This window comes from Narcine bancroftii, chromosome 1 (genome assembly GCF_036971445.1).
Source record: "Narcine bancroftii isolate sNarBan1 chromosome 1, sNarBan1.hap1, whole genome shotgun sequence".
NCBI lineage: Eukaryota > Metazoa > Chordata > Chondrichthyes > Torpediniformes > Narcinidae > Narcine > Narcine bancroftii.
The window spans coordinates 161,900,080-161,927,244 of NC_091469.1; the positions used below are offsets into that span (position 1 = coordinate 161,900,080).

General features: G+C 50.2%; 1 protein-coding gene across 1 annotated transcript in view; it reads right to left on the reverse strand.

Annotated features, from left to right (window-relative positions):
* Positions 1-23,002, reverse strand: part of dab2 (DAB adaptor protein 2) — a 192,381-nt gene extending 169,379 nt beyond the window's left edge. The window contains exon 1 of the mRNA XM_069883919.1: positions 22,917-23,002. The gene's annotated coding sequence lies outside the window, so the exon portion shown is untranslated. The remainder of the gene's footprint in view (positions 1-22,916) is intronic.
* Between the last annotated feature and the right edge of the window lie 4,163 nt (positions 23,003-27,165).

Sequence of the window (27,165 nt, forward strand, 5' to 3'; positions counted from 1 at the left end):
AGGGCTACCGCGGAGAGCATCCTGACTGGTTGCACCACTGCTTGGTGCGGAGGTGCCGACGCACGGGACAGGAAGGGGCAATGGAGAGTTGTGAACACGGCCAGCGGCGAGATGTCCATTGAGGATGTCTACAGGAGGCTCACTCCTCAAGGACCCTACCCCCCACCACCACCCTGGCCGTGCCCGCTTCACCCTGCTACCATCGGGAAGGAGGTGCAGGAGCCTGAAGACGAGCGCCCAACGGGACAGAACCAGCTTCTTCCCCTCCTGAACGGACAATGACCCCCAGACCTGGCCTCACTTTCTGTTCTTTTGGACCATTTAATTTATTTTTGAATGCAACTTAGGGCAATACTTGCCCCCGAAACGCTGCGGCAAAGCAACGAATGTCGTGCCGTGTTCATGACAATATATTCGGATCTAGGGAAGGGGTCAGTTCCTGGAGGGAGGGGGATCTGCCACTTTAAAACCACAGTGATGAAGGCCCAGGGCCGGCGATGTTTGACAAGTGTTTACGAAGCAGGGTGGGACGGCACGGAAATAGCTAGGCTGTGGAGCTGGACATGGTTTGGAAGGGACCCAAAGCCCTGGAAGAATGGAGAACTGGTCTTCAAGAATCAAACCAAATAGAGGGGCTAGAATCCTTTCAGACCCCCTGCACGGTTGCCATAGATACTTTTGAGTTGTGCGCTCTCGAAGCCAACATCTGAATTGGGGCTGTGGGAGCACTGTTACTGTGTGTAGGGGAGTAAATTGCACTTCCTGCTGAAGGATTCCCAGCTGGAGATCTCCATGGAAACTGGATCCTGGAGATTAACCCTTTGCATCCTGCCTCCCATTCCATGACCTGCCAACCGAGCCAATTGGATTCGTTTGGCCACCGTGCAAACTTTACTCAGAGGTTTAAAGGCAGTGGGTTAGGGTGCACCTGGAATAGTGCATGGGGTGACCCAGTGTATGGGCGACTGAAGCCACAGCCCACAATGTCGGGCCAACCGAGATCGGATTTCAGGGCGCAGCGGTTAGTTCAACACGGTGACAGCGCCAGCCATCGGGACTGGGGTTTGAATCCCACGCTGTCCAGAAGGAGCTTGTGCATTCGCCCCGTGTCTGCGTGGGCTTTCCCCGGGTTGCTCCGGTTCCTCCCGCTGTTTGAAACGTACCGGGGGGGGGGGGGGCGGTGTAGGTCAAATTGGGCAGCAAATGGTCGTGGCCGAAATGGCCTGTTACCGTGCTGTAGGTCTAATTTTAAAAAAATATTAAATTGAAACTTATTGTTAGTATGCATGCATGACATCACATACAACCCTGAGATTCTTTTTTCCTGCGGGCCAGGCAGAATCACCACTAATTGGTAGAGCAAAACATAACTGAACACAGTGTAGGCATATAAACAAATAAAGAAATCTGAACAAACTGATTGTGCAACACAGAGAGGAAATAAAGTGTAAGAGCCCTTAAATGAGTCCCTGATGGAGTTTGTTGTTGAGGGGTCTGATGGTGGAGGGGGAGCAGCTGTTTCTGAACCTGGCGGTGCGAGTCTTGTGGCCCCGATACTTCTTTCCTGATGGCAGCAGTGAGAACAGAGCATGCACTGGGTGGTGAGGATCCTTGATGATATCTCTACTCCAGAACAATCGAACCCTTCCCTCCCTCACACCCATAACCCTCTATTTTTCTGAACCCCACATGCCTGTCTAAAAGTCTTCTGAATGCCCCCAGTGTACCAGCCTCCACCGCCAGCCCCGGCATTCAACACATTCCAAGCACCCACTACTCTCTATGTAAAAAACACTGACCCCTGACATTTCCCTGAAAAGTTCCTCCCCTCCCCTTAATCAGATGTCCTCTGGTATTTCCTATCATCGCCTCAGGAGAAAGGCACTGGCTGTCCACCTTGCTTGTGCTCCCAAGACCATGAAGTTACCTCGGGTTCCGCGTCGCTCCAAAGAGAAAAGCCCCGGCTCTGACAACCTTGCTTCACGAGACCCTGCCCCCACCGTAGAGCAGTCCTGCAGCCTGCTGACTTCTCCTGCTCCTCCTCGCTGCCCTGCACAATCACCCTCTGGGACCCAAATGAGAGGAGGTTGTCTCTTGGGCCCCATTAATGGGGTCAGGGTCACCTCACACTAAATTAAGCCCATTTCAAGTGTGAGTTATAGCAGAAATAGGCCCTACAGCCCAACCTATCTGTGCTGGGGAGGTTGTCTACCCAAAACGGTCCTATCTGCTCATACTGGGGTCAAATCTCTCCAGACCTTGCCATGTTCCCACCCTTTTCAATGTTATAACTAGACCTGATTCCTCCATACATGCAGTACCCTGGGGAGAAAATGTTTGCCCCTCAACCCCCTTCCAACTCTTTCCCCTCAACTTAAATCTATGTACTCAGCCTTCTGCATTTTGGAAGTTCAAACTTGAAGGCAGAGTTCATAGTTAATGGTCAGATACTTAACAGTGTTATAGAGGGACCTTGGGGTCCAAATCCATACACATCTCAAGGTCGCTGCTCGGGTAGCTAGAATAATTAAGAAGGCCAATGGGATGTTGGGCTTCATTAATAGGGGGATTGAGTTCAAGAATCAAGAGCACATGTGGCAACTGTACAAATCTCTAGTGAGACCACACTTGGTGTATTGTGTTCAGTTCTGGTCACCTCATTACAGGAAGGATGTGGAAGCTATGGAGAGGGGGCAGAGGAGATTCACCAGGATGTTGCCTGGATTGGAAAAATGAGGCAAAGTTACCAGAGCTGGGACTTTCACTTTGGAATGAAGAAGGATGAGAGGAGTCTTGATAAAGATCTACAAGATTCTGAGAGGTGTAGATAGGGTGGACGGGCAGTGCCTGTTTCCCAGGGCAGGATTAGCAAACACCAGAGGATGTGTGTACAAAGTGAAGAGAGGGAAGTTTATGGGCGATGTCAGCAGTAAGTTTTTTTTTAACACTGAGAGTTGTGGGGGGCTGGAATGCCTTGCTAGGGATGGTGGTGGAGGCTGAAGCATTAGGGGCATTTAAGAGACTCTTAACTGTTTAAGAGCACATGGATGGAAGGAAAAGTGGAGGGTTATGGGATAGGAATGGCTTAGTTTCTTGTCATAGGTATATACAGGCCTGTACTGTGCTGTAATGTTCTGTGTAATAAGTACCATGTTCTCTGTACTTGAGTTTCTAACTCTGCGACCATTTTCTGAATGGAGCCTTTCCAAGCTCAAGGACATCTTCACCTTTCCAAGCTCAAGGACATCTTTCCAATAGCTGGGTGGCCAGGACTAAACCTTTTCTACAATGTGTGTCAGCTGGAATACAACGGAGATTGGACAAGTTGAAGAGGTTCATAGGCCAAGTGATCCAGAAAGATCCGGAGATCTGTACCTCCTCTCATTTTGCCTGGGCTCGGTAGCGTACCACGTGGGGTAAAAGGCTCCAGGGGAGCAGCGGACAGGCGCAGGGCACCAGAAATGGGGAAGAGCACCCCATCCGTTGAGAAGGGGAAACAGAGGAGATGACCCTACAGGGAAGTTGGCCAAGACAGCGGACCAATGAGAGGCTCAATGATCTGAAGGACCCACACTGGCTGCGAGCCGCTTGCGACTTGCGGTTGAAGGACACACACAGGCTGGTGGAGAATGGATCACGGAACCAGGTATCGGAACCGGGATACGAGAGGGTGCCGAGGGTAGGAAGCGCTCATGAAGGAGCCTCGGGAGGCTGGAGACTTCTTTATTGTGGTGGACGTTCAGATCTGGAGCCTCGGTTGGCCGATGGATCGAACACGAGTCTGTGCGGCTGCAGAGGCTGATGGAGGTGAATCCACGGACACTCAGGGACTCTGAAGGGATTTTCTTTTGCTTCTCTTTCTCCTATTGTTAGGGGCGCTGGGCAGAAGTTAATGCTCTACCCACTCTACCATCATGACTGCTTGGCTAGGTACAATTCAAACGCCATCTACAAATTTGCTGATGGCAGAATCACAGACGGCAACGAGGAAGCGAACAAGAGGGAGATGGATCAGCTCGTTGATTGGCATAACGGCAACAACCTTGCGCTCAACTTTAGCAAAACCATGGAGATGATTGTGGACTTCAGGAGGGGGAAACCAGTCCTCATCGAGGGGTCAGCAGTGAAATGGGGAAGAAAAACCAAATTCCTGGGTGTCAGCATCTCTGAAGAACCCGACCAGTGGCCTCCATGTCGATTGCAATCACAAAGAGGGCAATACTTTGTGAGGAATTTGAGAGGATTCGATACGTCACCAAAGACCCTTGGAAATCTCTTACAGGTGTACTGTGGAGAGCATTCTGGCGCAGAGCTGCCAACACTCAGGACAGGAAAAGGCAACAGAGAGCTGTGGACTTGACCAGCGCCACCTCGACGACCGCTCTTCACTCCATCTACAGGAGACAGTGTCGTAAGAAAGCACAAGGGCCCCCATCCTCCCTTCCCATCCCAGGCCCTGCCCTTTTCTCACTACTACCATCAGGAAGGAGGTAGAGGAGCCTGAAGACGAGCACTCAGAGGCATAAGGACAGCTACCTCCACTCCGCTATCAGATTCTTGAATGATCAATGAACCAAAGACACTGCCTGACATTTTTTTTTCCTTTTTTGAACACCTATTTCTTTTTAAATCTTGTATTTACACAACTGTAAGTTTATAGTTACCATACTGCTGCAATCAAGGCATTTCAAGACACATGTTCATTACAATAAATCTGATTCTAATTCTGAAGCAGGTCATGTATATCACATTTTTTTTCCCCAAGGACCTCACGGTTGACGAAGCGATTAGCGCAACATCTTTACAGCGCCAGTGATCGGGACCGGGATTCAAATCCTGCGCTGTCTGTAATGAGTTGGTGCGCTCTCCTCGTGTCTGCATGGGTTTCTCCCGGAGGCTCCAGTTCCCTCCCACTCTTTGAAACGTACCGGAGTGGGGGGGGGGGTTTGTAGGTCAATTGGATGCGATTTCACATGTGTTGAGATGGCCCGTTATCATGCGGTCTGTCTAAAAAAAATATATTATTATGTGACAATAAAAGGAACCTTTCAAACTTTCACTGAAGAATTTTTCTTCAAGGGCTCAGAAGACTGGTGTCTGCAAGACAAGGGGTTTAGGTTTTGAAGACTGGGGGTTGAGGGGGTGTAGTTACCCCAGCTGACAGGAAGGAAAACCAGCGGTCCGAACGGAGCTTCCCAAAAATCCCGTCCCAGCGAAGCACCTCGTGCTGTTCTGAAGCTCAGTTGTCAAAGCCAACGGTACAAAGGAGGTTCTGTAGTGTTCGTGGAGAATAGGTACAGAGGGTTGGAGGGTTGCCATGGGCACACAGTACAGCCTTGTGGAGCCCTGCACTCTGCATCTACCAGAATACAAATTCCGTCCAAGGACGCAGCGCACAGATGGAATTCATTATCCAATTAGGTGGGACTCAGCAGGTCTGCTCACAGATAAATAGTCACTGCGTTCCCAAATCAGTGGAAACAGCCAGTTTGCTCGCAATTCCACACTGTCCCCTCCCCCCACCACCTCCCTACAGCCCCAAATTCCTTGACCTGGGGCCTGGTGCTGGAACAGTAACTGCTGCAAGGTTTATTAACCCTACAACTGCCAGCAACACACACGCAAGCCAGTGCATTTGTAGCCAGATGCCGCACACGCTGCATCAAGGCAGGAAGGTGACCACTGTGGTCACACAAGTGAAACGTGTTCCATAAGGAATGTGCCTTGAGAATCTCAAGATGCCGAGGTGGTTTGGCGAGGATGCTGAATGGAACATTACATCACTGTACAGGCCCTTCGGCCCTTGATGTTATGCCAACCCATATATTCCTTAAAAATATTAAATCCTCCCTACCCCTTAACCCTCTATTTTTAATTCACCCATGTGCCTGTCTCAGAGTGTGTAAAACACCCCTAATATTCCAACCTCCACTACCATCCCTGGCAAGGCATTCCAGGCCCCCACACTCTGCGTAAAATAAAACTTTCCCTTGACGTCTCCCCTAAACTTCCATCCCTTCACTTTGTACACGTCCTCTGTTGTTTGCTGATCTTCCCCACCCTATCTATGCCTTTCATCATCCTGTCGACCTCTATTAAGTCTCCTCTCATCCTTCTTCGCTCCAAAGAGGAAAGTCCCAGCTCTGCTAACCTTGCCAAATTAGACTATTTTCCAATCCAGGCAACATCCTGGTGAATCTCCTCTGCCCCCTCTCCATAGCTTCCACATCCTTCCTGCAATGAGGTGACCGGAACTGAACACAATTCTCCAAGTGTGGTCTCACCAGAGATTTGTAGAGTTGCAACGTGACCTCTTCACTCTTGAAGTCAATCCCCTTATTAATGAAGCCCAGCATCCCATCGGCCTTCTTAACCATCCTATGAACCCGTGGGGTGACCTTGAGGGATGGATGGATTTGGATATCAAGGTTTGGTGGGAATACTGGAATAGAACATAGATCACTACAGCACATTACAGGCCCTTTGGCCCTTGATATTGTACATATACCTACCAAAAAACATACTAAATCCTTCCTACCTTGTAACCCCATCCATGTGCCCCTTGTCTCAGAGTCTCTTAAATACCCCTAATGTTCCAGCCTTCACTTCCAACCCTGGCAAGGCATTTCAGGCCCCCATAACTCTCTGCGTAAGAGAACTTACCCCTGATGTCTCTCCTCTACTTTCCTACTGACACCTTGTACAGATGTCCTCTGGTATTTGCTACTCACACCCTGTTTAAAAAGTGCCCATTGTCCACTTTATCGCTGTCTCTCAGAATATGAGATGAGCAAAAAATCTTTTACTCAAAACCAAATGGACCATTTATTTGTGGGGGTTGTTGAAGAGCGTCCGATTAGAGCAGAGTATTTAATCAGCCCGAGGGTGGTGCATCTGAGGTATTTCTTGCCGCAGGTGGTTGCGGAGGCTGGGTCACTTAAGGCAGGGATTCTTGATGATCAAAGGTGATGTGGAGAAGGTGAGGCAGTGGGGCTGAGTGGGAGAATGGATCAGCTCCAGATTGAATGGTGGGGTAGACTCGATGGACTGAATTTCTGCTCCTATGTTTTATGGTTAGTTCAAGACCATGGTTGGGGGGTGGGGGGAAGTCAATCGAACTTTAGGGTAGGGGACTGCTCCCTGTTGATTTAACTGGCCTTCAGCTGTAACTGGAAATACTCCAGTTCTCCCTCAGCCATGGTGTTCAAGGGAGGGAGGGAGAGAGAGAGAGAGAGAGAGAGAGAGAGAGAGAGAGTTTCCTGGCAGTGCAGGAGTCTTGAAGAGATAACAAGAACCTTTCACCACAAGCCCATGTGCTAAGCAAAATTCCTTTGGGGGCTATGGGAAGGGCAGAGAGTGGATCAAACACCAAACTAATGTTTCCTGCAATTGTGCCAGAATGTTTTGCAATCTTGATGGAGAGCTGGCCTCTTAGCTTCCTTCAACAGCTCCACAAACTTACAACACTTCCACCTGCTAGGTTTGCCCTCTGAGGCCAAGTGTCGTCTCCCCAGGCCACATCAAGGCAAGTTACAGGCCCTCTCTCCTCCCCCCTCCTTCCATTCCAGCTCCCATTGAATGGGGTTTGGACTAATCCAGGGGGATACAACTAGGTAATCACGTGAACATAGAACTGTACAGCCCAGCACAGACCCGACAGCCCTCCTTGTTGTGCCGACCTTTATATTCCAACCAAAAAAGTAATCATCTCAACCCTTCCTACCTCATAACCCTCAATTTTTCTTTCGTCCACATGCCTGCCGAAAAGTCTCTTAAATGCCACTAATGTTTCAGCCTCCACCACCTCTGGTTATGGAACTTGAACAATAATGGGAGACAGAGGGAAAGGAGAGGAGGCATGGGGAAAGAAGGTGGTGGGTTTTAATGGAGAAAACAATGTTTAATGTCATCCAGTTGGAGGGTAGTCTCAGACTGGCAGTGCATGAGACCATGGATAGACATGTCAGCAAGGAGAATGGGTGGGGAATTGAAATGGGTTGCCAATGGGAAACCTTAGGGCATAGGAGCAGAAGTAGGCTATTCAGCCCATTGAGTCTGCCCTGCCATTCAATCATGAGCTGATCCATTTCCCCATTCAGCCCCACTGCCCAGCCCTCTCCCCATAACCTTTGATTTCCTGGGTAATCAATCTCTCCCTTGAATGCACCCAATGACCTGGCCTCCACGACCACCCACGGCAACAAATTCACTGCCCTCTGGCTGAAGAAATTCCTCCCCATCTTTGTTCTCAGTGGACGCCCTTCAAACCTGAAGTTGTGTCCTCTTGTCCTGGACTCTCCCACTGTGGGGAACAGCCTTTCTACATCTACTCTGTTCATGCCTTTCAACATTCAAAATGTTTCAATGAGATTCACCACCCCCCCCCATTCTCCTAAATTCCAATGCATACAGGCCAAGAGCTGTCGAACATCCCCTGTATGATGATCCTTTGATTCCCAGATTCATCCTCCTCTGAACGCACATCAGCGTCAATGAGGAGCCCAAAATCTGCTCTCAATACACCAGGAAAGGTCTCACCCATGCTTTTTAAAGCCTTTTCCTCACATTGGCGATTTGTGGGCCACAATTACAGTGCGGGTGACCTGAGTTCAAATCCACTGCTGACTGCAAGGGGTTTCTACGTTCTCTGCGACCTGCCTGGGTCTTCCCTGGTTTCTCTCACCTTCAAAGAACCTACAGAATTGGTTGGCAAATAGTGCGCAATTGGGCTGCAAGGGTTTCATCATCAAATTAATCTTTCATTTCCAGGTCCAGATCTGGAGCTTGGATTGAACAGGAGTCTGTGTGGCCACAGAGGCTGCGGGAATCGCTGGAGGTGAATCCACGGACACTCGGCGACTCTGAAGGGACTCCCTTTTGCTTTTTTTTCTCCTATTGGCAGGGGGTTCCAGGCGATGCTCACGGCAGATCATGGCTTGCTTTACGGCAGGCAGAAGTGGAAGCACAGAGAACATTACAGCACAGAAACAGGCCTTTCAGCCCTTCTAGTCTGTGTCAGACTATTATTCTAACTAGTCCCACTGACCTACACCCCAACCATCGCCCTCCATACCCCTCCCATCCATGGACCTGTCCAAATTCTTAAAAATTAAAATTGAGCCCACGTTAACCAAATTTTTCTTAAAGGTTGAAACTGAGCCTGCTTTCACCACTTCAGCTGGCAGCTCGTTCCACACTCCCACCTTCTCTGTGTGAAGAAGTTCCTCCCTAAACTTTCCTCTCACCCATAACCCATGTCCTCTGGTTTGTATCTCACCTCCCTTCAGTGGAAAAAGCCCATCTACAGTTGCTCTGTCTATCCCCCTCATAATTTTAAATACCTCAATCAAATCTCTCCTCATTCTTCTACACTCCAGGGAATAAAGTCCTAACCTGTTCAACCTTCAAATTTGGCCTCACCAATGTCTTAGACAACTTCACCATAACATTCCAACTCCGACACTCAATACTTTGATCTTCTAAAGGAGGCCAAATTTGGAGGATTGTGTGCAGTTTTGGTCACTGAACTACAAGAAAGATATTAATAAGATAGAAAGAGTGCAGATAAAATTTACTAGGATGTTGCCCAGACTTCAGGAACTAAGTTATGGGGAAAGGTTGAACAGGTTAGGACTTTATTCCCTGGAGCACAGAAGAATGAGGGGAGATTTGATCGAGCTATTTAAAATTATGAGGGAGACAGAGTAAATGTGGATGGGTCGGCGCGCAGTCTGAGTGTAGTTGGCAGTTCTAAGAGGGTCATGTGGTTTTCTCTGTGTGTGGGGGAAAAGGGAAGAATTCAGTTCTACAGTTCAGCAGCACCCTGGTCAAAGCCCTTGTGGTTCATTTGAGAGGAGAGGACTGGCTGTCTAATGTTTCACTTAGAATAAAATAAACAAAAAGGAACTCTGTGGTGATCTGAAAGAAAGAGGTTATCATCTGGAGAACCCTGAGGAAGCAAGTTTCTTTGGCAAGGCACTGAAGTGGCTGACTAAAAAGGAATCCGTTGTGGGTGTCCACTGTATAACAAATCTCTCTCTCAAAACTGACAAGAACCTTCCTGAGCGGTAACCATTTACCTTTCAAGCACCAGAGCCTGGTGAACTTTCTAAATGTTAAATTCTGAGCACAGTCTAAGAATTGCCTGCAACCAGTAAACTTCAAGGAGTGAGAAGTGAGATTGGACTGTCAATCAAATAACTTTCCTGAACTTATACACACATATCTGTGCACTTAGAATTAGAAGCGAGTTAAGTTAATGGTAATAAGTTAAAGTTTGATCTTATTTTCATGTTTAAAGAAAATTAAAAGTAACTTTTGTTTAAGTAACCATTTGTCTTGGTGAATTTCAATTGCTGATGGCTTTTGGGGTCCTCTGGGCCCGTAACAGTGGCCACTGGGAGATCCACACTTTTGTGGCGGACAGAGCTGAGGTGCTCAGTGAAGCGATCTCCCAGTCTGCGCTCAGTCTCTCCGATATTCAGGAGACCACAGTGTGAGCACAGGATGTGGTGGGTGGCCCCTATAATACTGGAAGCCATTGATCCATTGCACACAAGCGAAGCTCTCTGCTGGTGTAGGCCAGGGGCTGGAGGACCTCTCTGGAGCGCTTTACAAAGCAGTCACTCTGTTCATATGCTGGTGACTGTGGGACCTGCGCCCAAGGTGTGATCAACAGCAGGCCCACGAGGGCTCGCCGACTCCAGGGAAACGGAGCAATGGCGCAGGGCACCAGAAAAACAGGAAGTTCACCCCCCCCCCCATACCATTTCATTTAAGAAGGTGAAGCAGATGATCTACGGGACAGTGACCTGAGAGGGGCTCTGCAGCTGAAGAACACATCAGGCGGCGAACTGCTAGAGACTGACAGAAGGGGCACCAGGTGTCGGAACAGGGATGTGAGGGGGTGCCGAGGGGCTCCCGATCGTGTCAAGGTTCGGATCTGGAGTTTGGGTGGCCAATGGTTTGGACTGGACTCTGCGGGGGCTGCGGGAGCACTGGAGGCGAATCCACAGACACTTGGTGACTCTGGGGATTCCCTTTGTCTGTCTGTAAGAGGCACTTCAGGCAACTTCGCCGACGGTGAATCTATCTGCTTTACAGCAGACAAAAGAGGATTTTCATTACATGGCAATATATTGAATCTTGACCTAAAACCACCATTGAACTGACTTGAGGCCTGTGATCACAAATCTTGCACAATTGCAATATGCCCCCCCCCCCGCCACAGCAGTACAGTTACACTGACAGCAGTTCCAAACCCAGCTTCAGTTATAGATTCCCAGCTCACAGACAACCATAGAACATTACAGCTCAGAAACAAGCCCCTTCAGCCCTTCTAGTTTGTGCCAAACCATAGTCCCTCTGGCCTGCACCCAGTCCATAGTCCTCTATACCCCTCCCATCAACCAAATACTTGTACATCTGATCCAATAATTTACCTACGACTGACGTCAGGCTCACCGGCCTACAATTTCCAGGGTTACTTTTGGAACCTCTTTTAAACAGTGGAACAACATGAGCTTCCCTCCAATCCACCTCTGCCAGACGCCCTGCAATTTCTACACCAGCCTCCCTCAAGGTCCGAGGGAATCTCTTTGATGCTCATGAGATGATTGTGGAGAAATCAATAGGCTTTAATTCACCTGAGAACATAGCATATCCCTACTGTTCAACTGTCCTGCACTGAGCTGAAAGAGCCACCTTTATGCAGGAGCCTGTGAGGAGGGGCCACAGGTACAACCGGCCAATAGGTGTGCCTGACCAGGTAATTATATGTGACAGTGGTTTACCACAATCTTGTCAGGCCCTGGGGATGTATCCACCCTTATTTGCTTTAAGACAGTAAGCACCTCCTCCTCTTTAATCTGACCTCACTGTTTCTTTTCCTTACTTCCCTCCACTCTTTGCCCATTTCCTGAGTGAATTTTAGGCCCTTTCAACAGCCGTGTAAAATGGGGTTAACTGGGTGGTCAGCGTTTAAAAAGGATCTGACCTAGTCAATCCCGTCGGAAGGGTGGGTATTCTCCCTTAAATCGTCGGGTGGGCGATTTAATGGGCCAATCCGCCTGCGATTTCAAAGGTGCTTCCAGCACCTTTGTCCCAGTAATGGCGCCCAGGTCCCAGGAGGGCCACCCAGGGGCTGTAGTTTAAAAGGGGGCCACTGATACATCTTGGAGGAGGCCCAGTGAATGGGACAAGGATTCTGCTCAGTCAGTTCGCCTGCTCGTTCTGACTGGAACACGAGAGGCATCCTGTAGGTTTGTACAAATACAAGGGACAGAGAAGGTATAGAATTCTTATTTTGAATTTGAATTTTGACAATACAACATGATGGGAGGCCCTTCCAACCCATGAGACCCCGTTGACCTACCGACCCCGTCCATTTTGGAGGGTGCGCGGAAACTGACACAGACACAGGTAGAACATACGCAGGTGTGGACTGCTCCACACCCTTCACATGGCAGGGCCATCGAGACCCTGCGCTTACTCTGACGGCCTTGGTGGGAAGCACTAGGCTTTGGGGGTGGGGGGGGGGCACCGAAGTCTCAAGCCTGGCTGGGGCTCAGGTTTAAGTTGGAGGATGGGGAGTGGGGGAGAATCAGAGTGTCTGAGGCCACGGAGGAGATCTGGGAATAGGCCAGCTTGCTGCTCGAGTCACAGACCAGATCACCCAGTAGCTGCAATCCGTGAATATACCCGTATTGAAACCACTCTGAATCATAGAACACCATAGCACACGAACAGGTCCTTCAGCCCTTCTAGCCTGTGCTGAACTATTATTCTGAGCAAACCGTGAAAGTCTGCAGATGCTGTGATTGCAGTAAAAACACACAAATGCTGGAGGAACTCGGCCGGTCTTTCAGCATCCATAGGAGACAAAGATACATTGCCGAGCTGAAAGACCGACCAAGTTTTCTCTAGCACTTTGGTGTGTTTTTACAAACTATTATTCTGCCTTGTCCCACTGTCCTGCACCCAGTCCACATCCCTCCATGCCCCGCCCATTATGTACCTGTCCAAATTTTCCTTAGATGTCAAACTCAAGCAAGCATTCACCACCACAGCTGACAGCTTCTTCCACCCCTCACCAATCTCTGTGTGAAGCAGTTTCCCCTCACATTCCCCCTAAACTTTCCCCCTTTGAAATGCTATCAATTAGATACGACAGGTCAGAAGTCAAGATTAACAGGCTTTAATCACTATAAACTTGCAGGCATACCTTAAATGCTGTTGGCCCGATTCCAAGGCCGTACTGAGGGAGGGGGATTGGGCGATCCCTCCTTTATTAAGGATCCTGGAGGGGGATGGGTTACAGTATGGGGGGGGGGGGGGGCGGGCTGACCAGTACAATGACTGTATTACAGTGTCCCACCACACCCTTACATCCTGAGGGAGGGAAGGCACAGCAGGGAGAGAGGAAAAGGGGGGGATGGCTCGGTGACTGGAGAGGGAAGTGGGTGGAGATCAGGAGGAAAGGATGGGGGAAAATGGGAACAGAAACTGGATAATACGCTCTCAGTAACTCAAAAGACTAGAATTGCAGAAATATAGGCTTTTATTGACAATAAACTTGAAGGTCGTCCTATACTGGGACCCAGGCTTTCTGGGGGAAGAGATAGGGTGTTGGAGCCTTTACACAGGGTCAAGAGGGAGGACCCACAGGTCCTGACACAGCAAGGGGCAGAGCCAGATAAACGAGTGTACAGCAGTTCACCATCTTGGAGAAGCCAAAGTTCATCCCATCCGATTGGAGAGTGCCTAGACAGGAAATTAGACATTGCTCCTCTAATGAACGGGCCAGCGACGTCAGATCACAAGTCGACAGAGAACCCCTGCAGCTTCACCTCTTCCGAGGAGCAGATGGTCAACCAGACCCCAAAATTGGTGGCTATTCACCTGCTGTGAAGGGCAGGTTGTATTCAACAGCAACAAAAAAAGATGCTCGGTCAGGGTAGTAAATGCACATTTCTTTAATCAGGACGAGAGACTCACAAAAGGCTGGAGGATTCAAGGCAAAAGTTCACGGGTGAAGATTTTGTTACTGAACTACAGCGAAGTTATCAATAAGATGGAAAGAGGGCAGAGAAGATTTACTAGGATGTTGCCCGGACTTCAGGAACTGAGTTACAGGGAAAGGTTAAATAGGTTAGGACTTTATTCCCTGGAGCACAGAAGAATGAGGGGATAGAGGTATTTAAAATTATGAGGGGGACAGACTGAGTAAATGTAGATCGGCTTTTCCCACTGAGGGTGGGTGAGATACAAACCAGAGGACAGGGATTAAGGGTGAAAGGAGAAAAGTTTAGGGGGAACTTCTTCACAGAGAGTGGTGGGGGTGTGGAATGAGCTGCCAGCTGAGGTGGTGAATGTGGGCTCAGTTTTAACATCAAAGGTAAATGTGTACAGGTACGTGGAAGGGAGGGCTATGGACTGGGTCAATGAGACCTGGCAGAATTACAATGTGGCACAGACTAGATGGGCTGAATGGCTCGTTTCAGTGCAATGGTGTTCTGTGAGTCTATGAACTCTGGAAACACAAGGGTTAATGTGCCCCCCCCCACCCCACATTGCCAATGGAATGTCTCCACAGTTGGCCTAAACAAATTACCAGCTAAATCTGGTTCAGGGAGATTACAGCTGATTAAAGAAGAAGGCAACTGAGGACCGTGGACGGGTTGTCGGTTCAGACGACAACATAGTCCGACAGCAGGCTAATTGGAGAAACTGCCCCATTTCAGGCCCTCCCCCTATTTGCTACAATGGGAGATACAGACTAAACATTGCAAAGCCTCCCAGCCAGCTCATTTCAGAAGTCACAGCTCTACTCCCTTCAGGTTGACAGCCAGGCCTGCCCAATTTGCACAGGAACTCAGCAGGTCTCGCAGCATCCATGGTGGGGGGGAGGGGGGGGACAGGCCTGAGCCCTTCTTCAAAGGTATGAGCAAAAAAGCAGGCAGGCATCTGAAGGAGAAGGGTGGGGGAGACAGGAGGGTGGGGGGGAGAGCGCAGGCCATGGATAGGAGGACGAGAGAAAAGGTGTGGATTGATTGGTGTGGCTGGAGGGAAGGAGACAGGGGAAAAAGGAGAGAGAGAGAGAGAGAGAGAGAGAGAGAGGTGAAGGGAAGGAGAATTAAGGATATATGGTTGGGGGGGGGGGGGGAGGGATGGGGCTAATGGAAACCGAAATGCAAGTCGGCTTCTTCCACTGAGGCTAGGTGAGATGCAAACCAGAGGACATGGGTTAAGGGTGAAAGGGGAAAAGTTGAGGGGGAACTTCTTCACACAGAGAGTGGTGGGGGTGTGGAATGAGCTGCCAGCTGAGATGGTGAATCAGAGCTCGATTTTAACATTTAAGAAGAATCTGGACAGGTACGTTAATTGGAGGGGAACGGAGGGCTATGGACTGAGTGCAGGTCAGTGGGACCAGGCAGGATAATAGTCTGGCACAGACTAAAAGGGCCAAAGGGCTGCTGTAATGTACTAGGAGTGGTGACACAATCTGTGCAGTTAATTGGATTGACCTGACACCAATCCAAAGAGGGACAAAGTAGCTACGAGTTATACCACTGAGAAACAGCCCCTCCAGCCCATGCAGACCAAAGTGCTGTTTGCCTGCATATGCCCCATATTCTTGCAAACTTTTCCCTATCCAAAGGATTAAATAGTGTGGTAGTACCCACCTTAATTTCACCTACCCCACCATCCTCCAAAATATCTCTCATTCACCTCAGAAATTTTATGTTCCTGGGTGTCGACATCTCTGAAGACCTATTCTGGGGTCATCGTGTTGATGCAGTCATGAAGAAGGTTCACCAGTAGCCATGCTTCATTAAGAATTTGAGGAGATTTGCTATGCCACTCGTGCAAATTTCTAGTCGCATCCCGTGGCGAGCAGTCTGGCTGGCTGCACGACTGCCTGGTACGGAGCTTTCAACGCACAGGACTGGACCAGGCCTTGGAGGGTTGTAAATTCAGCCTTCGCCATCTCAGGCACCAGTCTTAACTCCGTTAAGGACATCTTTAAGAGGTGGTGCCTCTAACCTCGAGGACCATGCCCTCTTCTCACTGCCACCATCAGGAAGGAGGGGCAGGAGCCTGAAGATACACACTCAATGCGACCAAACCAGCTTCTTCCCCTCCGCCATCAGAAACCAGACACTACCTCACTTCTTTTCTATTTAGCTCTACATTTTTTAAACATAGAAACATAGAAAAATAGGTGCAGGAGGAGGCTATTTGGCCCTTCAAGCCTGCACCACCATTCAATATGATTATGACTGATCAGTACCTGGTTCCCGCCTTCTCCCCCATACCCCCGATCCCCTTTGCCACAAGGGCCAAATCTAACCTACTCTTGAATATTGACAAGGATTCGGCCTCATCTACTTCCTGTGGCAAAGAATTCCACAGATCCACCACCCTCTGAGAGAAGAAATTCTTCCTCATCTCAGTCCTAAAAAAACTTCCCCCTTATCCTTAAACTGTGACCCCTGGTTCTGGTTTTTCCCAGCACTGGAAACAACCTTCCTGCGTCTAGTCTGTCTAAACCTTTAAGAATTTTATATGTTTCTCTAAGATCCCCCCCTCAATCTTCTAAATTCCAGAGAATAGAAGCCTGGTCGATCCAACCTTTCTTCATATGCAAGTCCCTCCATCCATGGTATCAGTCCAGTGAACCTTCTCTGCACCCCCTCCAAGGCAAGGATGACCTTCCTCAGATAAGGAGACCAAAACTGCATGCAGTACTCCAGGTGTGATCTCACCAAGGCCCTGTACAGCTGCAGCAGGATCTCCCTACTCCTGGACTCAAATCCTCTCGCTATGAACGCCAACATACCATTCACCCTCCTCACCACCTGCTGCACCTGTTTGCCCACTTTCAACGCCTGATGCACAGCAACACCCAAGTCTCGCTGCATCTCCCCTTTTCCTAAACAGATACCATTCAGATAATAGTCTTCTTTCCTGTTCTTACCTCCAAAGTGGATAACCTCACATTTATCCACATTATACTGCATCTGCCATGTCCTGGCCCACTCGCCTAACTTGTCCAAATCACTCTGCACCCTCCTAGCATCCTGTACACAGCTAACCCCACCACCCAACTTGGTGTCGTCTGCAAATTTTGAGATATTGTTATTTATTCCCACATCCAAGTCTTGCATTTATGTAATTGTAAATTTATAGTGATTTTGTACAAAACTCCTGCTATAAAACAAATTTCAAGACACATGTTTGTGACAATAAGCCCGATTCTGATTCAGAGGTGTGCTTTCTAGTTTTAGACACCCCTACCGTGGGATACAAGACCCACTGTTCGAAGCCCCAACCGATCCAGTCCCAGCAAAATCATTTGTTAATCTTTCCTGCAATCCTTCCAGCTCCATCACATTCTTCCTAGCTAGTGACCAGAACCCCACACACACCATTCCAAGGTACTGTGGCAGCTCGACAAATCTCTGATGAGACCACACTTTGTGTTCAGTTCTGGGCACCTCAACGCAGGTGGCAAGGGTGCAGAGGAGATTCACCAGGATGTTGCCCGAATTGGGAAGCAAGTCTTGAGAGCAGAGTTGGGACTTTTCTCTTTGGAGTGTAGAAGGCTGAGAGGAGACTTGATAGAGGTCGACGGGGTTATGAGAGGCACCGATAAGGTAGACGGCCAACGTCATTTCCCAGGGCAGGATCAGCAAACACCATAACACATCTTTCTTTTTCAATATATTTATTGGATTTTACAGAAATACTACACAAGTAAAAGCCATTAACAATGAATATACAGAGAAAAATAGTTATACAAGAAAAATAATGTCCTAGGGAAAAAAAGTGGCAAACACTGAAACAATTACAAAATATGGCTAATTGAAAACGATTTAAAAAAGTAACTGTTGTACCAATACTACAAATTCTAACCCCCTTCCCTTCTGAACCAGAGGATGCGTGTACAAAGTGAAGGAAGGGAAGTTTAGGGGAGACGTCAGGGGTAAGTATTTTTTTCTACACAGAGTTGTGGGGGCCTGGAATGCCTTGGTGGGGATGGTGGCGGAGGCTGGAACATTAGGGGCATTTAAGAGACTCTTAGACGGGCACATGGATGGAAGAAAAATAGAGGGTTACGAGGTAGGGAGGGTGTAGTACTCTTTTAAAAAAAGGTAATATATGGGTCGGCACAACATCATGGGCTGAAGGACCTGTACTGTGCTGCAGTGTTCGATGCATGTCATTAACATCTTGTTCATGTCCCCGCTTCTAAATGCAATGTCTTGTCTCGTGAGGGCAGGTGTGCCCTGCACCATCATCACCGACCCATCTAAGACGCAACGTTCCCCAGGGCCCGGCTACTCGTCAAGGCCCAGTTGAACATCCCAGAATGCAAATTAATTGCATCAACAATCCCTTGTTGTTTCCCCCAAATCAAGAAGGATCCTGCTTCAACCCTTCAATGAATCAGAATCATTACACACCTCCACGGTTTCTCAGCCAAATCATTGTGGCACTTCACTGGTGTCCAAGCTGACCACCCACCCTTCACTACCCCCAAACTAACTTTGCATAGGTTGACTATCTACCCTGGATCCCATGTGATCATTGGGTGTGTTTAAGGCAGAGATTGAGAGGTTCTTGATTAGCTAGGGCATCAAAGGTTATGGGGAGAAGGCCGGGCAGTGGGGCTGTGGAGAAATGGACCAGCTCATGATTAAATGGCAGGGTGGACTAGATGGGCTGAATCGCCTATTCTGCTCCTATGCCTTATGGGTCTTACCTCCCCAGCACCAGGTCTTTTCTGAGGTCCACAATGCCTACTGCCCTGCTCTCAATCTTAGAGGTCACCTCTTCAAAAGGCTCAAATTTGAGATACTATTTCCCTACACAAAATCGAAGCCATGCTGACTAACCTTAATCAGTCCTTGCCTCTCCAAAATGCAAGTCCCATCTCAGAATCCCCTCCCGTCACATACTCACCACTGATGTCAGGCTCACCAGCCTGTCTCTTCTTGCCTTGTCCTCCTTCAAAAGGCACATTAACCATTCTGTAGTCGTCTGGTACCTCACCAGGCAGAGAACAATACCATCAACCAGAGCTGCATCAATCCCCACCCCCCCCCTTGCTCCCACAACATCCTACGACGCATCTGGACAGATCCCCACCTTATTCCTTTCCATCACCAACTCTTGTCATGTCAGTGTCCCTGGGCATCAGTTTCCTCCCGCGTATTCCCTTTCCCTTCCTCACGTCTTCATTTAAGACCTCACCCAATGGCAGCTCCAAACTGATCCTGCTTCCTCCTAGAGATACCCCCTCTGCTCTCTATGGAGAGCGTCTCACAAGATTCTCCTTTACTTTCCAAGGATGCCTCATATCCTGTTTTGGAATTTCCACCTTCAATATATTCCTATATCCCCCCGCAGGAGGTGGTTTGATGCCTGCTGCTTACACCCTATCTACACTCCTTTTCCTGGCCATAGAACACTGCATGCAGCACGGTACAGGCCCTTCGGCCCTCGATGTTGTGCTGACCTATATATTCCTACCGAAAAAAATACAAAACCCTGCCTACCTTCTCTTTTTCTTCCATCCACCTGCCTGTCCAAGAGTCTCTTACATGTCCCGAATGTTCCAGGCTCCACCACCATCCCAGGGAAGGCATTTCAGGCACCCAAAACTCTCTATGTAAAAAAAAACCTATGGCTGATGTCTCCCCTAAACTTCCCTTCCTTCACACGTCCTCTGGTGTTTGCTGATACTGCCCTGAGAAAAGAGGCGTTGGCCGTCCACCTTATCTATGCCTCTCAGAACCTTGTAGACCTCTATTAAGTCTCCTCTCACTCTTCCTTGCCCCAAAGAGAAAAGTCCCAGCTCTTCTAACCTTGCCTCATAAGACTTATTTTCCAATCCAAGTAACATCCTGGTGAATCTCCTCTGCACTCTTCAACCTGCTTCCTATAATGAGGTGAGCAGAACTGAACACAGTACTCCAAGTGTGTCCTCACTAGAGATTTTTGGAGTTGCAAAATGGCCTCTTGACTCTTGAAGTCAATCCCTGTATTAATGAAGCCCAACATCTCACAGGCCTTCTTAACTATCCTGTCAACCCGTGCGGCAACCTTGAGGGATGGATGGATTTGAACCCCAAGGCCCCTCTGTTCCTCCACATGGTTAAGTATACAACCATTAGCTCTATTCAGCCTTCAGGTTTGACCTCCCCCCCCCAACCCCCCACCCCTCAAGTACAACCAATGGTCCAGCCTTTCACCACCCCCAGGGGAAGGAGATTCCAGAGATTCATCACCCTCCAAAGTCTTTAAGACCAACTCCATTTTAAAATGGACAAGTCCCTCCTCATTTTGCAATGGCAGCCTCTTGTTCATGAGTCAACCACTAGTAAAAATGTAAATGGTCCCTAAACACATTTCCCCTCTGTAGAGCTCGTCGAAAGAACCAAAGACTTGTTGATCCAAACCAAGGCTTTTATTAGCAAAAGACAGGAGCTCTTCACAGGTGGCCGACCAGTCCGAAATGATCCGACCTGGCTAGGGACACAACCCTTTAAGGCCCAGACAGTAGGCGTGGCTAAGCACTCAGCCAATCGCTGTAAGCACAGTCTAGATACTGTAACTATATACACTAAATACATTGGTGATAGATCTATACTATCACATTCACCCCTTCTTAGAAAATTGACCCTGGGGTGGAAGGGCTGAAGAGGGAGAAGGGAAAGGAAAAAAAAAATGAGGGAGAGAATGAATGGAAGGGGTAGATTAAAGACTGTAGCGGTCAGGGAGTCTGACCATCCGGCGTGACCGCCGTGGTGCCAGGATTGGGGTCGCTGGAGTGGTGTCGCCAGCAGGCTCGTCGGGTGCCCTGACAAACTCTCTCATCTTAAGCGCATGATTCATTGACATGTCTGCTATAGAGGAGAATCTCACCCATCCACACTTCAATGTTATCGTTCAAAGCCAGTGGTTCTCAACTTTTTTTTATTCTACTCACATACCACCTGAAATAATCCTTTACTTAAGGCAGTATGAGAGTAGAATAAAAAAGGTTGAGAACCATTGCTCTAAGCACTCCCCAGAACCCAGCACCCATTCCAGTCAACAATTGCAGTACAGGAGAGATTCAAGCACCACCTCTCCGAACACCAAGAGAAGCTACATTCAAGGTGGTGAAAAATAACTTGGTGGGAACTATGGAAAAGTCATATCTGGCTGGTTTCCCAGTTGCAAATCACCTTGAACAGCACAGACACCAAGTATTTCCACTGGGAAACAATAGAGATGAGAGAGATTGGTAGGAAATGCTCATTCTGTGAAATTCATCCCAGCAAGCAAACACTTAAAGGAGGGCAACATATCAAAAAAAGCTCATCCTTTCCCAAAACAAAACATCCAAAATCAGAGATTAAACTTGGAAACAAAGAGGGGGAAAAAATCAGCAAAAAATACAATGCAATGAAAAACATTTCAACTCTTGATCAACACCGCAAATCTTCACACACTCAACATCGTTCAACAGAAATTGTCCCTCCCTCCCTCTGCAGCCACCTTCCTCCTTAAACCCCTCCCCTCCAGACCACCCCCCTCCACAACCTCCCCTCCTCCCTCCCTCCCTAGCGCACTCCCTCCATAACCCCCTCCTCCCTCTCTCCACAGCCCCCTCCTCCTCCTCCTCCACAACTTCCCCCTCCCTTCCTCCCTCCACAGCCCCCTCCATCCATAACACCCTCCCCTCCACAACCCCCTCCCTTCCTCCCTCCACAGCCCCCTCCATCCATACCACCCTCCCCTCCACAACCCCCTCCCTTCCTCCCTCCACAGCCCCCTCCATCCATACCACCCTCCACAACCCCCTCCTCCCTCTCTCCACAGCCCCCTCCTCCACAACTTCCCCCTCCCTTCCTCCCTCCACAGCCCCCTCCATCCATACCACCCTCCCCTCCATACCACCCCCCACAACCTCCTCCATACCACTGTCCTCCTCCACACCACTCTCCTCTCCACAGCCCCTTCCCTCCATAGCACCCTCCATACCACACCCCCTCCACAACCTCCATCCATACCACCCTTCCCTCCACAATCCCCTCCTCCTCCTCCTCCACAACTTCCCCCTCCCTTCCTCCCTCCACAGCCCCCTCCATCCATACCACCCTCCACAACCCCCTCCTCCCTCTCTCCACAGCCCCCTCCTCCACAACTTCCCCCTCCCTTCCTCCCTCCACAGCCCCCTCCATCCATACCACCCTCCCCTCCATACCACCCCCACAACCTCCTCCATACCACCGTCCTCCTCCACACCACTCTCCTCTCCACAGCCCCTTCCCTCCATAGCACCCTCCATACCACACCCCCTCCACAACCTCCATCCATAACACCCTCCCTTCCACAACCCCCTCCCTTCCTCCCTCCACAGCCCCCTCCATCCATACCACCCTCCCCTTCACAACCCCCTCCTCCCTCTCTCCACAGCTCCCTCCTCCTCCTCCACAACTTCCCCCTCCCTTCCTCCCTCCACAGCTCCCTCCACAGCCCCCTCCATCCATAACACCCTCCCCTCCACAACCCCTCCTCCCTCTCTCCACAGCCCCCTCCATCCATAACACCCTCCCTTCCACAACCCCCTCCCTTCCTCCCTCCACAGCCCCCTCCATCCATACCACCCTCCCCTTCACAACCCCCTCCTCCCTCTCTCCACAGCCCCCTCCTCCTCCTCCACAACTTCCCCCTCCCTTCCTCCTTCCACAGCCCCCTCCATCCATACCACCCCCCCCACAACCTCCTCCATACCACCGTCCTCCTCCACAGCCCCTTCCCTCCATAGCTCCCTCCACACTACCCCTTGTCTCCCCCCACACAGCCTTCCCCTCCCTCCACAACCTCTCCCCCTTACCCCAGTCCAGTCCAAGCCCTCTCACCTGCCACACTGCCTCCCAATGCTCTCCTGACCCAAGTGTGTCAGGTGACCAGTCAGCCCCATTTCCTGCCAAGGTCACCTGACTCCAATGTCAGCAAGTAGCACATCCTGTCACTCAATGCTCCACATCCTGCAAGGCGAGACCCTCAGTGTCAGCACAACGTCATCCCCTTATCACCCAGAACAGCGTGTCTCTCTTGTTCATTCTGCTCCAGTTACTCAGAACTTCCCTCTCCCTGATCAGAGCTTTCTGTCCAAATCTCCATGTGTCTCATGTCAGTGAGTGAACTGCAAGGCTATCTCACCTGTCCTCAAGGCCACGGGGCTGGGCGGTGCTGATGAACAATCTGAGAGACCAGCTGCCGTGTGTTCTGCAGAAGAACGTTCCGCAGCGGGCCCTGGGCACTGTCAGGGTGCAGGGGCCGCCCTGACCCTGGAAGGTACCGAACTCCTCGTGGCCCGTTGAAGCCGCCCGCACCCAGGCACGTGAAGAGAGCCCACCACTCCTGGCTGGTACCTCACGATAACGGCAACATCGTACACTGTCAGAATCAGAATTTATTGTCACAAATTCATTGCTTTGTGGAAGCATCACACTGCAAATTGCTATAATTTACATTTTTAAAATAAATAAATAAAATTAGGGTGAGGGGGGGGCCCGTTGACGTAGCAGTTAGCACAACACTTTTACAGCGCCAACAATCGGGACCGGGGTTCAAATCCCACACTGTCTGTAAGGAGTTTGTCTGTGTGGGTTTTCCCCGGGGGCTCCAGTTCCCTCTCGCTGTTCAGAATGCTGGAGTTGGATAATGGGGTGTTAATTGGGCGGCATGGACTCCTGGGCCGAAATGGCCCGTTCCCCTGCTGTGTGCATATCTAGATTTTGAGTCAGGTCACTCGCCTGAGTGCCACTCTAGCCCGGTACCACCTGCCAATAAACTGGCTCCCCCATCAGGCTTGCCTGTGGTGGAGGGTGGGCTGGACGAAAAGCAGGACCCGTCAAAGGGCGGACGAGCCCCCTCGTAGGGTTAATGGCCATCAAAGTGTGGAGAGGGGCATCCCCCTCGCATCGAAGCTTGGTATGGCCGTTCATTGCAGCAGGACTTCTCCCCCCACCACCCCCCATCGGCCCCGCAGCCGCCGTGATCCTCACTGTGCCACTGGGTCCAGGAGGAGATGTCGAGAGGGTGGGTCTGGACCTGTGCAAGCCCCTAAATCCATTCACACACACACGCTGCTCCTTTCTGAGTAAATAAAACCCCACAAACTGGCTGAAAGGGACCATCCTCATTATATGGGACGGAGAGCCAGAAAATATCTACATTTTTTAAAAATGCAAAAGACGAGGAAGTGAATGTGGTGAACGGCTGGACACTCCGCCCCTGTACTGTGACTGGACCCATGGCTCCTCCCTCTTGACCCAGTATAAAGCCCCAACCCCTCCCCAGAAAGCCTGGGCCACAGCATGTGATGCCCTTCCAGTTTATTGTAAATAAAAGCCTATCATTCTGTAACTCCAGTCTTTCGAGTTAATGATAGTGGATTCGTTTTATTTACAAATAATTTTTTTTCCCGACATTGGAACAAGCTGGAGATCAATCCACAATCGTCAGAAGCCTCAGACAGTTTTGAACTCGACCTGTGCTGCCCTTTACAAAATTCCGTGGCCACGGAGGCAAACAAGCGGCACCCCCTCTTCTCCCCGGGTCGGACATATCGAGTGTTCCTGACGATCATGGATGCCTCAACATATGGGGACCGGTACAGGGAGAAGGTGAATGAAGTGCCCACCAGGCACACGCAGGCTATCCACAGACAGAGACCTGGAGAATCTAGTGACGAGCTCCTCTGGGCTCCGCGGGAGCTTGCACAAGTGTGCAACTTCCAGCCGGGGTCGGCTGCCAAATGTACAGAGGACATGATCCAGGATGTCTATGTCATGGGTGGCAGGTCAGTCTGTGTACGCCAGAGGCTACTTCAACAGGGTAGGTTAGACTTAAAGGGGGGGGGGGGCAATCGACCTTGTCAAATCGCTTGACATGGAGCACTACTCGGTGAATGGCGTGGCAGCTGTGGGGTCCACATGGGTGCCACTATCCTGGGACATGGGACTACAAACCAGCGGTCCACTGCCACATCCAATTAGTGAACCCACCGCAGCCTCAGTCTCATACGAGCACCCGAAGTGCCACTTCTGTGTCCAGCTAAAACACCCCCTTAAATGCTACCCAGTAAAAGATACAGCGTGCTCAAAGGGCAGGAAGAAGGGACACTAAGCAAAGGTGTGCTGATCACAGCCACCTTCTAGTTCCAGCGCTGCTGCATGCGAAGCATGGGGGCCGTTATCTTGGTCACTGTCATCTTCTGGGGATGACCACGCCGTGGGATGGTGGCCGCCATCTTAGATGTGCCAACTTCCGGCAGTTCCTTAACAATGGAGGCTACTTTCTTAAGACACTGCCTCTTGTAGGTGTCCTCAATGGAGCAAAGTCTGGTTCCCATGACAGCGCTGGCTGAATTAACAACCCTCTGCAGCCTCTTCTTTTCCTGAGCATTGGTACCTCCATACCGGGCAGCAATGCTGCCAGTCAGAATGTTTTCCAATCGTAGAAGTGAGCAAGCTTCTTCGGTGATGTACCGAATCTCCCCAAAATTCCTCATGAAATTTTGCCGCTGACCAGCCTTCTTTGTGTTTGCCTCGGCATAGAGGCCCCAGGATAAATGTTGACACCCAGGAATTTAAAGTTTTTAACCCTTTCCACCGCTGCCCCCTCGACGAGGACTGGTTCACATTCTCCTGATTTCCCCCTCCTGAAGTCCGCAATCAGTTCCTCAGTTCTGCTGACGCTGGGCGCAAGGTTGTTGTGCGACACCTCTCATCTGGATCATCCTCGTTGCCATCTGTAATTCTGCCCGACGACCGTGGTGGTCAACGGCAAATCTGTGGATGGAATTTGAATGGTCCTGGGTGCAGAGTGGGTCGAGCAGCGGGCTAAGCTCAAGTCGTTGAAGTGTACCTGTGTTGATCATCAGTGAGGAGGAGACGTTGTTTCCCATTCATACTGACTGTGGCCTCCCAATATGGAAGTCAAGGATTGTAGTGTAGATAAAAGCTCTCACACGACTGGAGGGAGAACAAACGTTTTGATGAGCTTTCAACAATGGGTTGGATTCATTAGTAGGCTTCAGAGGGGTTCTGGTTTTGGAGGGAAACCAGGGTTATAACGGGGTGGAGGCGGGAGGCGGGACCAGTCATCAATACAGCACTCTCCCAGAGAATCCCTGTTTACTGCAAGGATCCAGTTGCAGAGGAAGATGCAGAGGCCCAGGGTTTGAAGCCCAGGATTTGATGCAGAGGCCCAGGATTTGGAACTTGCTGACCTGTACTGAGGGGATGATGGTGTTGAAGGTTGAGCTGTAATCGATGAAAAGTAGCCTGATGTAGGTATTGCCAGTATTGCATTAACTACCACCGGAGCTCTTTAGAAAGGCCCCTTCTGACCTTGCCCCGTCATGGGTCTGGGCACCCCCAGTCACCCCTCGCTTCACACAGTGGCCCAGGCCGCCCCTTGATCCCCAGAAAAGGCCCAGGCTGTACCCCCCGCCCGCCCTGCTGCCCCTCGCTCCCCAGCGAAGGCCCAGGCCGACCCCCCGTCTTGTTGCCCCTCACTCCCCAGCAAAGGCCCAGGCCACCCAGGCGCCACTCACTTCAGGCCTCACATTCAGCAGCACCGGCCACCGGTCCGATCCCGCCGGCCACCGGTCCGATCCCGCCGGCCACCGGTCCGATCCCGCCGGCCACCCACCCCTCCCGTTGTTCACTTAATGCACGAGGCAGGTTGGACACTGGTATTTTGGAGCCCCCCCCCTGCCGACGCCACAAATATTCAGCTCCCAGAAACCACCGTGTGTGTCACCCTGGCAACGACGGTGCCGACTCTGGCCCACGAATGGCAGAGTTAGTGTGAAATGACCAATCGAGACCAGGCAATGCTTCACTTCATGTAGATACTGTGTGACCTGCTCCAGCTCATTGGTGTACTGCAAAAGTATTGAAATATCTCGGGCATCTCTGGCCTCCTGAACCTCAGAGCCCCTAGGCCTTCCGCCTACTCAACCTAATGGTAAATCCATCTCTGGGTATTGCCTTTGTCAGGGTGACCCAGAGCTGGGTGGAGAGCCAGCGATAATACATCTGCTGTGGAGCGATTGTGACCATAGGTGAATTACAGTGAGTCCAGATCTTTACT